The sequence below is a fragment of the Carassius carassius genome, chromosome 31, assembly GCF_963082965.1.
Source record: "Carassius carassius chromosome 31, fCarCar2.1, whole genome shotgun sequence".
Lineage (NCBI taxonomy): Eukaryota > Metazoa > Chordata > Actinopteri > Cypriniformes > Cyprinidae > Carassius > Carassius carassius.
Window position 1 is genome coordinate 16,678,460 of NC_081785.1, and position 16,755 is coordinate 16,695,214.

The following is a 16,755-nucleotide window of genomic DNA, read 5'->3' on the forward strand; positions in this document are numbered from 1 at the left end:
TTTTAAATGTAGTAAATGCGCATCATAACGTCATTGGGCCATGGACGTAGGAACTAGGCAAAAAAAAAGAAAACAAAAAAAATCCTTAATATATTCTAATTTTGTCAAGAATTATAAAAAAAAAGTCAATAAGCTCATAATTTGTTCTAAAATAGTCTAGTCTGGCTATGTCTATTTTGATGTTTCTGTTTAGCAGACAGTGAGGCTCGGGTTTGTTCCGATCAGAGCTCGTGAGCGGAGAGCGATTTCTTCATATTACGCTCTGCTCGCTCATTCCCTGGGGTCTTGCTCAAGCCAGAATGGCCTGCTGGTTCGAAAATATGCAAGGAGACATTTATAATTGTTTAGTAATTAAATGGTCTTTTCTGTGTCACTGCAAAGATGAAGTTGACGATGCGGACTCGCCATGAATGCCAGAGAGAAATGTACATTTCATATGGATTACATAATCAGAGAGTAGCCTATTTATTTTGGTTTTAATATTCTGGTTTAAAAGTAGACATTTCAAGCTTTCTGTAATATGTGGCCTATATTTCTCAAATCTGTGAGGCACAAGCTGAGTTTCGGCGCCCTCCAGTTCACATGCAAGTGATCGTGCCGGCGCCTCATTACATTGTCTGCTATATATTTGCTTCTAATTTATAAAATACGGGCAATTGATTGATAAAACATTGATCAAAATTAAGATACAATTTATACAAAACGAAAATCTTTATCTTAACAATCTGATTTTCTACAAAAAAACATTTATTTTATATTATTATCATCATTATCATTATTATTATTATTAATGTTGAAAAGAGCTGAGAATATTTTTTTCAAGTTTATAAGGGGGGATAAATTGAAAGAACAGCATTATTACATTTGTTACAGTTACATTTATTTGTTACATTTATATTATTTACATCAAGCTTTTGAATGGTATAGTATTGTATATTGTTACTGAAACTTCATAATATTTCACTTGATTATACATTTAGTCAGGAATTATATTTTGGAAAAAGTCTAACTACTAAAATCTTTACACGTTATGTGAAAACTAGTACAAGTATACATAATAGGGATGGGCATTTTGGGAAATTTCTCATTTCGATCATCGATAGGTTTCAAAAACGATTAATCGATTAATTGGGGGTGGGGCTTATGCGGGGAGGCGGGGCATGGCCATAATGTATATAATGAAAAAAAATCTGAAGATTGTTATGAAAATGAAAAAAATAAAAATCTGACATGAAAATCTGTCTATGAAAACATGAACACATGATTAGGACAGGTTAGATTATGATGAAGCAATGTTATTAATAAAGGAACAAGACATATCTGCCTGAGGTGAAGAGTACTATACCAATAAACGGAAGCTAATTCTATGACACATCCTATGATAAATCAGATAACTGAGATACATATCAGACGTAACATTACAACTTGTATCAGCACAATAGGATGCTAAGTTATGCGTGGTTCACACCGGATGCCGAAGCAACGCGGAACGGAAAATCACGCGCAGTCCGGCGCCTGCCTGTTCACACCAGACGCGTATTCTCCGCCGCGGTCGACAAGCGCTTCTGCTCAGTTGTTGTTTATTCAGAGCACATCATGGGTAAGTAAATAACCTCATAAAATGAATACACCATGTTTCTGTAACCAAGAAGTTGAAGTTAACCATGTGCGTGCGTGTGTGTGTTGTGTTTTCTTCTTTTTTTATCTTTGTAGTCTGTTTAGATACACAAATATGATCGCATTTGTCACTCGCGGTATTTTAATTTGAAAATTGCTTATATTTTGACAATTGACCGGATTGTCTCGTGTTTCTTGGTGTGACTTCCTGCCGGAATTGACGCGGATTGCTCGCGGCTCGCGCAAAAAATGACCAGACGCCGAAATTGACGTGTGAACGACACCATAGGTTAACATGGGCGCCGAAAGGAAGCGGCATCCGTTCCGCGCCGCTTCCGCGTCACTTCGGCGTCCGGTGGGAACCACAGAGAGAGAGATAGATAGAGAGAGAGATAGATAGAGAGAGAGAGAGAGAGAGAGAGCACGCGCCAGCTCCCTCTGATGCGTTTTCATGACAGCGCGCTGAAAGATGGGCATGGACAGATTTTACTATAGATTCCTATAAAGTTCTCATTATAAATGTATGGCAGATTTGTGCTATATTTTCTTCTACGTTATAAGTGTAATAGTTGTAATTAAGTTTTATTTTTAAGTTAAGTTTTATTTTCCATAAACCAGCTGCGCGTTTTCGAAGCCATATGAATTGCATTTTATGCCCACAAATATGACGGAAAAAAAGCTTGGCTGCATTATTATAACATCAATAATAAAATAATAACAATAATAATAAAAGAGCAATATATCATTGTCGGGCATTGCTTATATGAGCATGAAACGAATCGCTGATATGCAGCGATTTCAGCATAATTGTTCATGTTAATTAATCAGACGTAGACTAGCTCTTGCAACTTTTATCTGAAAAGAATTCGCCGACGCAGATGTGAACTTGACCGAAAGTGTAACTCGGATTGCGCTTTACAAACACGAAAGTACAATAAATTCACATTAGTGTCACTATCGTTATTTTTTATGTATTCTAATATTTAATTAATATTTTGTATTCAATTTGCACTTTCTCATCGACCAAAATATTATTTAACAGCATGGAAATCACTGATTATTGCTAAATAATTGAATAAGATTTAAAATATATTTAAGATAAAAACTATGACAAACAAATAATTTTGATTTTCGTCATCTCTACGAATATGTTTAATGTAATTAGGCTACAAATATATCCAGTGCATTTTTATTTTATAAAGACGATTTCATTTTCTTTTTTTGCGCCTTTATTCAACTGAATCTTTTTTAACAAAACATTGTCTTCCAGTATAACTTTAGCAGCATATTTTGATCCAGTGGTGAAATGTAGTTTTTAAAAGATAAAGAAAAAAGTTCACCAAGTTTAACCAAACAACTATTATAAGGTATAAACAGAGACCAAATAGCCTCGATATTTTAACTATGGCTAAAACTCAAAACAAAAATAATAGTTATTTTTAAAAAATTGATATTATATTTACTACGACCGGTGAAACATTCAAATGTCTATTCAAAAAGATAAGGAGGTCTACGTGCTCAGATGAGAGCCGAGTGCGCAGCCTGTTCACATTTAGTGGAATAAATTCGCTCCGCTGGAACAGATGTTGCAGGAACAGCCAGGTACCACTGGACAAGTAAACATTCTCTGTCCTTGAAACTAATGGGCAGCAAATCTTTCACCACCATTTCGGAGAATAGCTTTGTTGCTTCTCGGTTCTGCCTGCGTTGCATTTAGGTCTTACGGCAAGTGATTCAATGCTCGTCTGAGTTGCCTCTCTGTTATCGCCAGATATTTTATGTACACATTTTAGATGATAGCGCATTGTATTTGTTGTAGATTTGTGTGACAGCCATCACTACGTGACTTTGAGGCCATGATTATCTGTCTTCTTACGTCTTTTGAGGCATCAAGTGGGAAGCTAACCAATCAGAGATCAGGGCGCCGCCCAACGTGCTGCCATAACCAATCAAAAAAAAAATAATAATAATTTCGATCATCGTTTACGTGATCGATCATCGCTGTCGCGGTCGAGTACTCGAGTACTCGATCACTGTTGCACATCCCTAATACATAAATAAAAAGAGACTTACTCATGTTTATGATCTCTGCTGAATAAAGCACTTCATCCTTTTTTTCTTAGGAAATCCAAATCTGAAATCCTCAACCACATCACATGTTTTCGGGGTGAATTATGTCTTATTCCTCTCATCGCGAAGCAAACAGTAAAATAAAAGAACTTGAAGAACAGTCTGGCTGCTTTTTCTTCTGTGTGGGCGTATTCAAGCCGCGCACTTCAGTTCAAATCTGAATAGCGCATTCAGCGCGGGGGTGTGGTCACATTAGATATAATGAAGGGAGACGTGAAAAACGGACATCGTGTTGTTTTCATATGGATTACTTTATCACAGAATATCTGTTTTTGGCAGCACTTGTTTCGTTTAAAAGCAGACAGCAGAAAAAAAGTAGACCCTTTACAGATTCGATTGATGTATTGCTCTTATCTGTACGATCAAAACTGAAAGTGTAATTTAAGTTCTTTTCGGGGTTATCAGGAGAAAATGACTCATAACGCGTGTACGCGTTAATCGACTCCAGAGGGTTAAAAAGAGTTTTCTATAAAACAATACTTAATGAAGTCGTCAAAATCATGTTTTACCAAAAACAGAGTCTTCATCTTTTCTCGTGCCGCCTTCATCTCTAAGTGCAGACTGAGTTCGTGCGTCATCTTCGCGCCAGTTATTCAGCCAATAAAGTGTAGGCCTATGTATTTCAAAATTCTGTCTAGTACTATATCAATTACAAAGGTTTAATTGGCATCTTTATTTCAAACGACCCGACCGACCGTGACCCGAATATCATAAAAAATATTTTTGGATGACTCGTAACCGCGGGTGACCGCAGGCACCCGCTCATTTTGGATCAACCCGCGCATCACTGGTTCCCACCCTGTCACAGCATTCAGGTACTGTTTTCCATAATTGCCACTCCTCAGAACGAGCAGTTTCATGTCTGCCAGTGAAACCGGTTCATCCTGTGCATGGGCTGAGTCTGCAAGAGTGAATAATGCATGTTCTTCAGTGTGTTAAGTGGAGCTCTTTGCTGTTTGTTTAAGATAACAAGCCATAAGAGCTGTGGTATTATGAATGACTTTTTGTAAACCAATTGAGATTATTGAAATTATTGGTTGACTGAATAAGTCATCACCAAGATGCCAAAAGAACGAGTGAAAATAATTTAAAATAATAAATGTAGAATAGGGATTAGGTGTGTAAGAAAATAAAGATACAGGTGAGATGATACTGTATTGATTCTCAAACATGGAATATCAAAAATATAGAGAGAAAAAAAAATACATACAAGAACATACTCTGTCCCGGCTGCAGCTTTCTCTCATTTTGGGGGCATTTTGTGCAGTTGGGGCGGTGCTTGCGTCGCGGTTTCTGTGATTTCACGCAGAACATAATACAAAATTAAAAACCTGTGAAATCCAAGTGGAAAGGTCACTAAGTGTATTTATCTTATTATTTTACAATTGTTTTGTTTTCTTTAGGAATCCTATCATCACTTGTGTGTGTATATATATTAGGGCTTGCATAGACTAGTCGAGTGATTGACTACTTCAACCACTAGTCGGCACTGTCGGAAACAATTGACTAGTCGAGCATGCATTAACCATAATGCTTACAAGAGTTTGCAAGTACGACATGAATTTTAGGATTACAGAATTGTGTGTAGCTGTTTTCTATGCTATTCTATGCTAACTTTCTATGACCTTATCTATGTTGCATGTAAAATTAAAATATGTAATGTAATAATTAGGGGTGTGCCTGAAGCCTAATTCCTTATTCGGAATGGCACAGAATTTATCTTAAAAATTGACAAATAAATTCAGAATAATTCTGCCTGAATACTCGGCTAAAGCTAGCACAGGCCGGAGTTTGCTAGATAACAATTGAGTCAGGGGATCAGCGCAATATTTTACACAGACCTTTAAAGTCACGAGTGTGATGTGAATGAATGTAAACTTTATTGAATGAAAAGAGCGCAAATAAAACACAGCATTGCTGTTGTCTCTCGAGCAAAATATTACTGCATGTTTATTCAAAGCATTAGAATACATGACTGTGAAAAAAACATAATATTTAAAATAATGTTTATGAACCAATTATTATTAAGTTGCTTAAAGAACTATAAACAAAACAGCATCATGTATGCATGCATTGTTAAATAAATAAAAAGGGCGGAAAACCAGTCACACAGGATACATTTTTTTCATTTAAAAACATGAGATGTGCGAAATATGCGTTCTGTGTGAACGGCTTGGTTTCAGTTTTGATGTAGCCTAAACAAGATCTTCTCCACATTGATTTTTTTTTTTTTTAAGTGGCTTCAACTGGATAGGCTAACATTAACCTTATAATGCAATGACACATATATTGTCATCGCATCTCGTGCGCGTACACGAGGTGATAGATGAGAAAGCAGATACTGCGTGTCGAGCTCATCCGCCTTTGAAAGTTGTGTAGACACAGCTGTGCGCGCGGCCAGATGGAATGGAACACGTACCGGGGCTCATAAGGCAGCTTCCTAAATGCACACCTAAAATTCATATGCGCATTTGAATGTGGATTTTTATTTTAAATTCGACGAGTATTCGAAAAAATATTTATTTAATCGTAAACACAGCCATGTTGAAGCCTGCAGTAAATGTTTTGCATTATGGCAGTCCACTCTGCTTATTGTTTTTCGAAAATGTTGCACTCCTGTTTGTCATTTTGCACGTAACTTCACGCCAATTAATCATCAGAAATATTGGTATTTACCAATATATTGAATCTTTACATTCCTCCTGCCGGTTGTCCGTGGATTTACCTATATTTGGTGTTATTTGCCGTATAAAACTTTAGACATGCAAAATCGATTTTACAATCGATTCAATGAACACTCGTCACTCAAATCAAACAGGATTTTTTCCACAAAAGTGACAACCCAAGAAAGCAAAGTAAACGTTCTCTCATTTGTAGGTTGCATTGATACGTAGCGGTGGAAGCAAGTAAAACAGTACCTCATTTTTTTTCTCACCTGAAATTCATGCAATAAACATGTTTTTGACAGATTTAAATTTTTTGTGGTCTATATAGCCTGCATCAAAATGAGGTTTGCAATGATGCGACCGAAGGCACGGGTTGAAGACCCAGTCAGTGACGTCACGATATGCTAATTTGTTTAAATTCATACCGACGTCGTCACCATCACAAAAATTTACTTTTTTTTTTTACATTGAAACTTGAAAAAAAAAAATATATATAGACCGACCTACCGACTCTTTTTTTAAAAAAAATTACTGTTACTGCAAACCAAAATATTTTTAAGGATGGCCTTATTTGTAAATATTTAAAAGGCAATGATTTAAACCTTAGGCTACGATATGATCGGGTGAATGGATTAAGTACAGCACGCTCACCAAACAGCCACTTTGCACTTCTCAGTCTCTCAAAAACCAAACCAGTTCTAGCAGGCTAATAATCAGCTTAGATATGGATACATTTTCTACTTGTCCTACATATTTGCAACTTTACCTTTTGCTGGTTTGCGCGGCACACACACATTTGTTTAATGAAGTTTACTAAACATTAAGACTCGCTTAAAGAGTTTTGCGTAATGAAAATGTGCTCATTGAATTGATTCAGTCGTGTTCAAATGATCAATAAACGTTTGTCATGACATCTCTCTGCTTGCATGATAAATGGTATTTTAGAAATTAATAATTATTTTAGTTTAATACGACTTCCTTGTTCAGTGATAACTATATATAAAAAAAAGATAGCCATAACGGTCTTATCAACGTTGTATCCGAATGCAGATAAAAATGTTCTGATTGTAACAGACACAAATACAGATACAAATACTGGCTGTTACATGAAAATTTTAAATATGTAATGTCATAATTATAAAGTTTTGACAATTTATATATGTAATTCTTGCATTACGCAATGCATTAATAAGCGTTTATTGATAAAAAAAAATATTTAACGTCTTTTCATTTACAGTAGCATGAACCACAAGTAGTCAAGTAACTCAAGTATTTTTTTAAATAAAAATTTGACTAGTAGAAATCAGTAGTCATGCAACCCCAAATAAATAAATAAATAAATATATATATACAGTGGTGGCCAAAAGTTTTGAGAATTACATAAATATTGGAAATTGGAAAAGTTGCTGCTTAAGTTTTTATAATAGCAATTTGCATATACTCCAGAATGTTATGAAGCGTGATCAGATGAATTGCATAGTCCTTCTTTGCCATGAAAATTAACTTAATCCCAAAAAAAACCTTTCCACTGCATTTCATTGCTGTCATTAAAGGACCTGCTGAGATCATTTCAGTAATCGTCTTGTTAACTCAGGTGAGAATGTTGACGAGCACAAGGCTGGAGATCCATATGTCAGGCTGATTGGGTTAGAATGGCAGACTTGACATGTTAAAAGGAGGGTGATGCTTGAAATCATTGTTCTTCCATTGTTAACCATGGTGACCTGCAAAGAAACGCGTGCAGCCATCATTGAGTTGCATAAAAATGGCTTCACAGGCAAGGATATTGTGGCTACTAAGATTGCACCTAAATCAACAATTTATAGGATCATCAAGAACTTCGGGAAGTCGTGGCCTAATGGTTAGAGAGTCGGACTCCCAATCGAAAGGCTGTGAGTTCGAGTCTCGGGCTGGCAGGAATTGTATGTGGGGGGAGTGCATGTACAGTTCTCTCTCCACCTTCAATACCACGACTTAGGTGCCCTTGAGCAAGGCATCGAACCCCCAACTGCTCCCCAGGCGCCGCACCATAAATGGCTGCCCACTGATCCGGGTGTGTGCTCACAGTGTGTGTGTGTGTGTGTGTTCACTGCTCTGTGTGTGTGCACTTCGGATGGGTTAAATGCAGAGCACAAATTCTGAGTATGGGTCACCATACTTGGCTGAATGTCACTTCACTTCACTTCAAGGAAAGAGGATTCAGCTGCGGGATCGGAGTGCCACCAGTGCAGAGCTTGCTCAGGAATGGCAGCAGGCAGGTGTGAGCGCATCTGCACGCACAGTGAGGCGAAGACTTTTGGAAGATGGCCTGGTGTCAAGAAGGGCAGCAAAGAAACCACTTCTCTCCAAAAAAAACATCATGGACAGATTGATCTTCTGCAGAAAGTATAGTGAATGGACTGCTGAGGACTGGGGCAAAGTCATATTCTCCGATGAAGCCCCTTTCCGATTGTTTGGGGCATCTGGAAAAAGGCTTGTCCGGAGAAGAAAAGGTGAGCGCTACCATCAGTCCTGTGTCATGCCAACAGTAAAGCATCCTGACACCATTCATGTGTGGGGTTGCTTCTCATCCAAGGGAGTGGGCTCAATTCTGCCCAAAAACACAGCCATGAATAAAGAATGGTACCAAAACACCCTCCAACAGCATCTTCTTCCAACAATCCAACAACAGTTTGGTGAAGAACAATGCATTTTCCAGCACGATGGAGCACCGTGCCATAAGGCAAAAGTGATAACTAAGTGGCTCGGGGACCAGAATGTTGGAATTTTGGGTCCATGGCCTGGAAATTCCCCAGATGTTAATCCCATTGAGAACTTGTGGTCAATCCTCAAGAGGCGGGTGGAAAAACAAAAACCCACTAATTCTGACAAACTCCAAGAAGTGATTATGAAAGAATGGGTTGCTATCAGTCAGGATTTGGCCCAGAAGTTGATTGAGAGCATGGCCAGTCGAATTGCAGAGGTCCTGAAAAAGAAGGGCCAACACTGCAAATGACTCTTTGCATAAATGTCATGTAATTGTCGATAAAAGCCTTTGAAACGTATGAAGTGCTTGTAATTATATTTGAGTACATCACAGAAACAACTGAAACAAAGATCTAAAAGCAGTTTAGCAGCAAACTTTTTGAAAACTAATATTTATGTAATTCTCAAAACTTTTGGCCTCGACTGTATATTAAATTTCTATACCTGAACATCCACAAACATAAAAACCTAAAGCATCATTTCATTTCTGTCTTTTTGGTATAGGCCTATATTTAATTGTTCTTTTACTTGTAATTGGTTCATTTGTTCTTGTCACTTGTCTTTAATAATATTTAAACTTTATATTTATGTTTATTTTTGGCTATTGATTTTTGCTGTTGTATCAGAATTGGGGAAGAGAATTGTAAAATTTATTTGGTATATAAGTTTTTTAGAATACAAGATGATTAAAAAACAATGATAGCAGAAACTGTTTTATTTTTTTGTGGCAGGGCCAGTGAAAATGCTGGCAGGGCCAGTTAAAAAAAATAATTAATGTTGATCACTGTGGTGAGGAGACACACACGCAGCCTCTGGGCCAGCTTTGCTGCACCTGCTCTAGCTAGAAACACCTGCATTTACCACAAACGTGCTCTTCCTGATCAACCTCACCTCATCCCTGGTCTTCCCCACTGGAAAATAATACCTTTCTCTTTGGCATTTATTATATATCATCCTATTGATTTAGCCAAAAAAGGCTAAGATTCATATTTGAATTGGTAGAGCTGATCCTACATCAGTGTAAAGAGACAATTCTATTAGTAAGCACCCAGATGTCCCTATTCCTTTTTTAAGAGGCCAGAGGCTTAGCTTGCTGGTTTGAGCTGTATTTGAGTCCTGGCTAGCCAGCCGCTGAATGGAACAGGAGGGTTTGAAGTAGGCTACTTAAGCTCTTGAGCAGCAGATGGTTCGGGGCTCTATTTATATGTTTTTCAGTCTTGAGGCTCTCCACTGCGTGTTGTGTCATCCAGTAGGGGGGAAGGGGAAATATCCTTAAGACAGTCCATGTTAATGTGAATGCATTTGTAGGGCTGTGCAATTAATTGTATGCGGTTGTCATGCGCATCTCTTCAGGAAAGCATGTTCCGTGATTAGTAGTAAATCACCATCACCTGCTTTCAAATTGAGCGGCATTAACTACACATAGCCATAGTTCACTGACAAACTAGCCTATATCGCGTTTGAAATCAAATGCGATTCATCTTCGAATATGAATGCATGGTCTCATTTGAAAGAGGGCCTCTTGGCATACACTTGATTGGTTCGAGAGGGTTCCTCGAGCTGAAGGGATCACCAAAATCTGGTGTGTATTCGCTACGCAGTTATAGAGATATGGCTGTTCAAAGTTCAGTGGTTTTTCATACATTTAAGCTTTAAAGCGTTTCATCCAGGTCACCAGTAGCAAACAATGGAGTGTGCTCTGCTAGACAAGCTAAGCAATTACACCATTTCAAGCTTTTTATTTGCATTATATGTTCTGTAAAAAAAAAAGTTCATATTGGTGGCATATCAGCGGCAAATTCGCCGATACCGATATATCAGCAACAGGCTCATATCAGCTGATAATATTGGCAAACGATATATCGGTCAGGCTCTAGTTTACACTCGCCACGCCATGCCTCGTTTCAGATTCTCCGCACCGCTTCACTATAAAGGCTCCTCAACTTTTTTTGTATTTTGATGTCATTTACTGATTGGCCTGCCTCAAGTCAAACACACAGCTGCTGCTGAGACCTTATGAAAATAGATTTACACTTCGAATTGGGTAGTCTGTCATTGATGACAGTAGCTCAGTGGACAAGGATGGAAAATGCCCTTCATTTTGTTTGCACTAATACAGGTGCATCTCAATAAAATAGAATGATGTGGAAAAGTTCATTTATTTCAGTAATTCAACTCAAATTGTAAAACTCTTGTATTAAACAAATTCAGTGCACAAAGACTGAAGTAGTTTAAGTCTTTGGTTATTTTAATTGTGATGATTTTAGCTGACATTTAACAAAAACCCACCATCTCAACAAATTAGAATACTTCATAAGACCAATAAAAAAATAAATAAATTAAAAAAAAACTTTTTTTTCGCGAGAGAGTGCGTGCGCGAGAGAGAGAGAGAGGCCACACGCTCACCGTCTTCAAACAACACGAGCACTTACTCTCTCTCCCTCCCGCATATTAATCAATTGACACGATGGTGTCGATGTTTAAATCATTTAAAATGAGAATGTAAGTGTGCTCACCCCATTTTTGTTTGTAAGAAAATTTTTTATTAGATTTCATATCGCAATATATATCGCAGAAAAATTAAATATCGCAATGTCATTTTTTCCCAATATCGTGCAGCCCTAGTACTAAGTGATATTAACAGACCAAACTCACTAAACATCATACTTATAAAGTATACTATATACGAAAAAAATCAGATGAGCCCTGAATATGAATGTCACGTGTTTAACATGTTAAGCCTTTTTCTCCCATAGAAAACCGTTATAAGAAAACGCTTAACGTGGCTTAATGTACTAACGTGTTATTAAACAAGTTGCATTCATATTCAGTACTCATCTGATTTTTTTGTACATAGTATACTTTACTATTATGATGTTTAGTAAGTTTGGTTTTATAAAATCACTGTCTTAGTAGGCTACATTAAGCCACGTTAAGCATTTTCTTATAACTGTTTTCTTTGGGAGGAAAAGGCTTAATGTGTTATTAAACACATTGAGATCATATTCAGGGCTCCTCTGATTTTTTTTTGTAGATGGTTTAGTTTATTATTATGATGTTTAGTGGGTTTGGTCTTTTAATATCACTGTCTTAGTACATTAACCTGTTAGCCAACACCCCCCATTATGGGACTCACAGCTGAAAGTGCTCTAACTAACTTATAATTGTAACAGTTTCCTACTTCAGTGTGTTACAAACATAATTTTGGTGTCTTTGGAAAGAAGACCCTTTGGGCTTTACTTTTTATCAACCAGATTTGATAATGCTCAAAAATATTAAAAGTTATAGACACTGAAGTGCCTTGAATTTTTTTTTTACCACACTTAAATATTTTTTTATTTGATATAAAAATACATGAAATGAGTCCTGGATTAATCTAGAAAAGTAATGGGTTGAAAGCCACATGTCTCATGAATTTCTATTTTAAATCTGAATAAAATATCATGAAAAATTAGACTCCTGTTCTGAGACTGTCTAGACCCCCCCACCCCCCAAATATAAGAAAATATATATCCCAATAGTATTGAAGGCTTCTACAAACTATTTAGTCAGTAAACATTGCCACTGCATAGTTTTTTTCAGTTATAAAACACTGGACAGAAACTTAGACATCATATAAGTGATTTATTTGAGCACTAAAAAATACAATAAGAATAATTTGAGTAAGAAAAAGAAGAATAATAAGAAAAATAAAAAAAGATTTAACTTTGTTTGCCAATTACAGAACATCCTGAGATTGCTAGAAATGCAGTATTTACAATGAATTACGATGCCAATAAGTGCTGATGTGCTGATGGCCACTTATACAAATGGTAATAACACAAATGTGCCAAAGTAAATAATCCACTCTCTCTATTCATATAGACGTGTTCACTTTGATAGCCGTTAACATGTAGTAATCGCGAGCTGATTTGGGCTGATTTGCACTCAAACAGATGGTAATCATGCAGCTACATTCACATTAAACATAAAACACACTCTCACATATATAAATAAAACAAACAAAGAAAAATTGGATTGGATTAATTGGATGAATGAAACACTTTGCATCTTTGTTTTATTCGCACCAACATTATGAGATTTCACTAGCTAGGACCACGCCACAAACAAGCTATGAAACTGGGGAAGAGTAGAAAGAGGATGAAGGGGTCGAGGGAATGGGATGATGGTCAGGTTGATCAGGGCATCTTGAATTGATGGCTCAGGGAGACTCAGGGTGGGGGTACCGTCTCTAGCATATATTTAGGCCAGACAATGAGGACCCCCTGATACAACCTGATAGAAATATAATGTGGGATAAGGTTTGCTGAATGGACGAGAAAGGGAGGGAAGGGTGGGTTCGAGAGAACGAGACTAGCAGAGTGGTATGAGGTGGCCCGGTATATATGGAGGTTTTGGAAGTCAGGTGATTGTTTGAGGCGTGGCCCTGCTCCCGAACTTTAGTTAACATCAATTAACTCCATTTTAACATTTTGGAATAATATTTATACAGCATACTTTTATTTAATCTCACTGGTAAAGACCTTGTTTTAAATTTAAAACCAAATTTAAAAACTAAAATGCTGATGCTGAATGTGTGTTGATTGTGGTGTTTGGACCGTATGCAGTTATTGCCTTTAATTTCACATGGTTACAGTTAATCTTTTCATTTAAGGCCAGTTCTATGTAGTTTCAACCCAATTCAAAAACAAAAGCTAAATTTTGATGTCTGTACCATCTATGTTTGTATTGAATGTTGGCTACTTACTGTGCAGTTACTGCCATTAATTTCAGATGGTTACCATTAATTGTTTTCAATAGCCAAAAGCCAGTTTGGCCTATTAAATACCAAATAAACATCTTTTTTTATGCACACTTTCCTTCTTTCTTGTTTGTTGCTTAAAGATTTTTAAAAAATCGGGTATCGGAATCGGCCAGTTTGCTTGTAAAAAAAAAACGGTATCGGAATCGGCCATGAAAAATCATGATCGTGCATCCCTAATTAGCACTGCATTGTTCATATACTTTATTTATCACCTGCTGGAGATGACTTAAAATACAATTTATTGTCGTGATCGTATATTAATGTCTTCGTGTTTGCATAAGTTTCTGTTTTCCTGTGAAAACCACAGCGATAGCTGGACGCTTTTGTCCATATTAGGAGTTTCCTGATATCACTATCAGCGCGAGAGCACGCTCTGGCTTCTAGTATGAATGAAACACACACTGCATGAGATTTTAGCACTCCATGATGTTCATCTCGCTGTATTCTGGGTCCGAATGAAATATCAGGTTATGCGCAGACTATCCTGTCTCTTTGAGTTTGAATCTATATTTATTAACACCAGCTCTTGAAAGCAAAGTGATGTCATGCCGCACGCGTTGCTGTTTCTGTGTGGAGTCAAAAGGGTCTAACTCTGTGCAACCGCATAACTAAAGATGTGTTCAAAAATAATGAGAATATATATATATCTGAGTCCTGATCGGGAGGTAACGTCCGGTTCTGATCGAGTCTGAAACCACGCGATCGGGCCCGATTTCCGATCACTTGATCGGATCTGGACATCCCTATATATAACCAAATAAATAAGAAACATAGAACATTTATTAGCGAAATGAGTAAGAAAGCTTGGAGACATGGGATACACCTTGATGTAAAATAAAATAAATGACAAAGTTTAAATAAAGTAAAAATCAGCAAACAATGTGGAACCAATTAAATAAGAAAATAATGTTTAAAAAAAAAATAACCTTAGATAAACGGCAAAGGTCAACAGGCTTTTCAAAATCCAAAATATTGCCAAACACGCGCTTTTGCATTTTGTTTCAAAACTAAATCATGCACAATCGTCTTGTCTGTCTCACCTCAGTCAGCCGTACGCACTCTCCTCGTTGGATAAATTAAATCTGATCTGTGATGCGACTGTTGTTCGGCATGCTGCATTGAGCAGCCGCGTTTAGTTTTGAATTGCAGTGTCTGTTCTTTTACTGAACTAAATAATTTTTATTACTATAAAAAAATATTATCAAAACAACGGTGGGGGTCTGTGCCAGTGTGGACAAGTGATGTGGCCGGTGTTGCGGGTTAACACTGGTATCATCGTCAACACCGTCTATCGTGGCAAGCCTACTCTGACGTTGTCTGTGGTTCAGCAAATTCCTTGACACATCTGTGTGTGGTGGCTCTTGATGCCTTGACCCCAGCCTCAGTCCATTCCTTGTGAAGTTCACTCAAATTCTGGAATCAGTTTTGCATGACAATCCTCATAAGGCTGTGGTTCTCTCAGTTGGTTGTGCACCTTTTTCTTCCACACTTTTTCCTTCCACTCAACTTTCTGTTAAAATGCTTGGATACAGCACTCTGTGAACAGCCAGCTTCTTTAGCAATGAATGTTTGTGGCTTGCCCTCCTTGTGAACGGTGTCAATGATTGTCTTCTGGACAACTGTCAGATTAGCAGTCTTCTCCATGATTGATTTCTTTTCTTGTCTATCATATTCTTGGGAAAAAAACAACCTGGCTACGTGTTCTGTACTAGACTAACTGAGACTTGTCATGGCACTTGTATTACTGTTGTTGTTCTCTTGTTGGTCTGATTGCTTCTTTTGTTCTCATTTGTGAGTCGCTTTGGATAAAAGCGTCTGCTAAATGATTAAATGTAAATTATTGTGTAGCCTAGTGAACCAAACTGAGAGACCATTTTGAAGGCTCAGGAAACCTTTGCAGGTGTTTTGAGTTGATTAGCTGATTGGCATGTCACCATATTCTAATTTGTTGAGATAGTGAATTGGTGGGTTTTTCATAAATGTGAGCCAAAATCATCACAATTGAAAGAACCAAAGACTTAAACTACTCCAGTTTGTGTGCATTGAATTTATTTAATACATGAGTTTCACAATTTGAACTGAATTACTGAAATGAACTTTTCCATGACATTCTAATATATTGATATGCACCTGTAAATGCTGCTTCCTGCAAGCTATAGTCACCAATAAAACGTTCTAAATTTTTTTCTAGATCATAAATATCATTATCGCAGATATTCTTGAAATATTGTGATATAATTTTGAGGCTCACCATTTATCATTTATTTGTTAACAAATCAAATAATATAAGAAATAAGTTCTGAAATGTTCTGAATGCTCTAATGAGTGATACTGTTTCAAATCATGAAGCAGGCTTGTGTTGCCTTACTTTGACAGCTCATATCAACACAGTTTGCATTGCAGGCTGCAATAATAATATTAATAATAACAATAAAATTTTAATTTTACATTTGTTTTTTTCTTAGAAATGCACATTTGACAGTAGCTTGAGTTGACCGTAGTAGTAGTAGTAGATTGAGTAAAAATGCTGATGTAAATTCATGTTCATTATAAAAAACAGTAATCTGTAAAAATATTTACAACCTCATTTTTATATGGTGAAATTTAATTATTCTGACTGTGATTTATTAAAATGTAAACCAAACTCTGTCTCTCTATCACTGTATGCTGCTTATGCTCTTCTGTCAGCTGTGCCACAAGGATGCAGGCTGATGCAGAAGAGTGTAGACAGTTTGAGTGATGTGGGGAGACACAGAGGAGACTGTTGACAAAGGAATTGTTGAATAAAGTCAT

At 36.9% G+C, this 16,755-nt stretch overlaps 2 protein-coding genes across 3 annotated transcripts in view; both read left to right on the top strand.

Annotated features, from left to right (window-relative positions):
• LOC132111670 (protein PALS1-like) overlaps positions 1–16,755 on the top strand; it is a 47,342-nt gene that overhangs the window by 10,252 nt on the left and 20,335 nt on the right. The window lies entirely within an intron of this gene.
• LOC132111672 (eukaryotic translation initiation factor 2 subunit 1-like) overlaps positions 7,078–16,755 on the top strand; it is a 34,459-nt gene continuing 24,781 nt past the window's right edge. The window contains exon 1 of the mRNA XM_059519201.1: positions 7,078–7,088. The gene's annotated coding sequence lies outside the window, so the exon portion shown is untranslated. The remainder of the gene's footprint in view (positions 7,089–16,755) is intronic.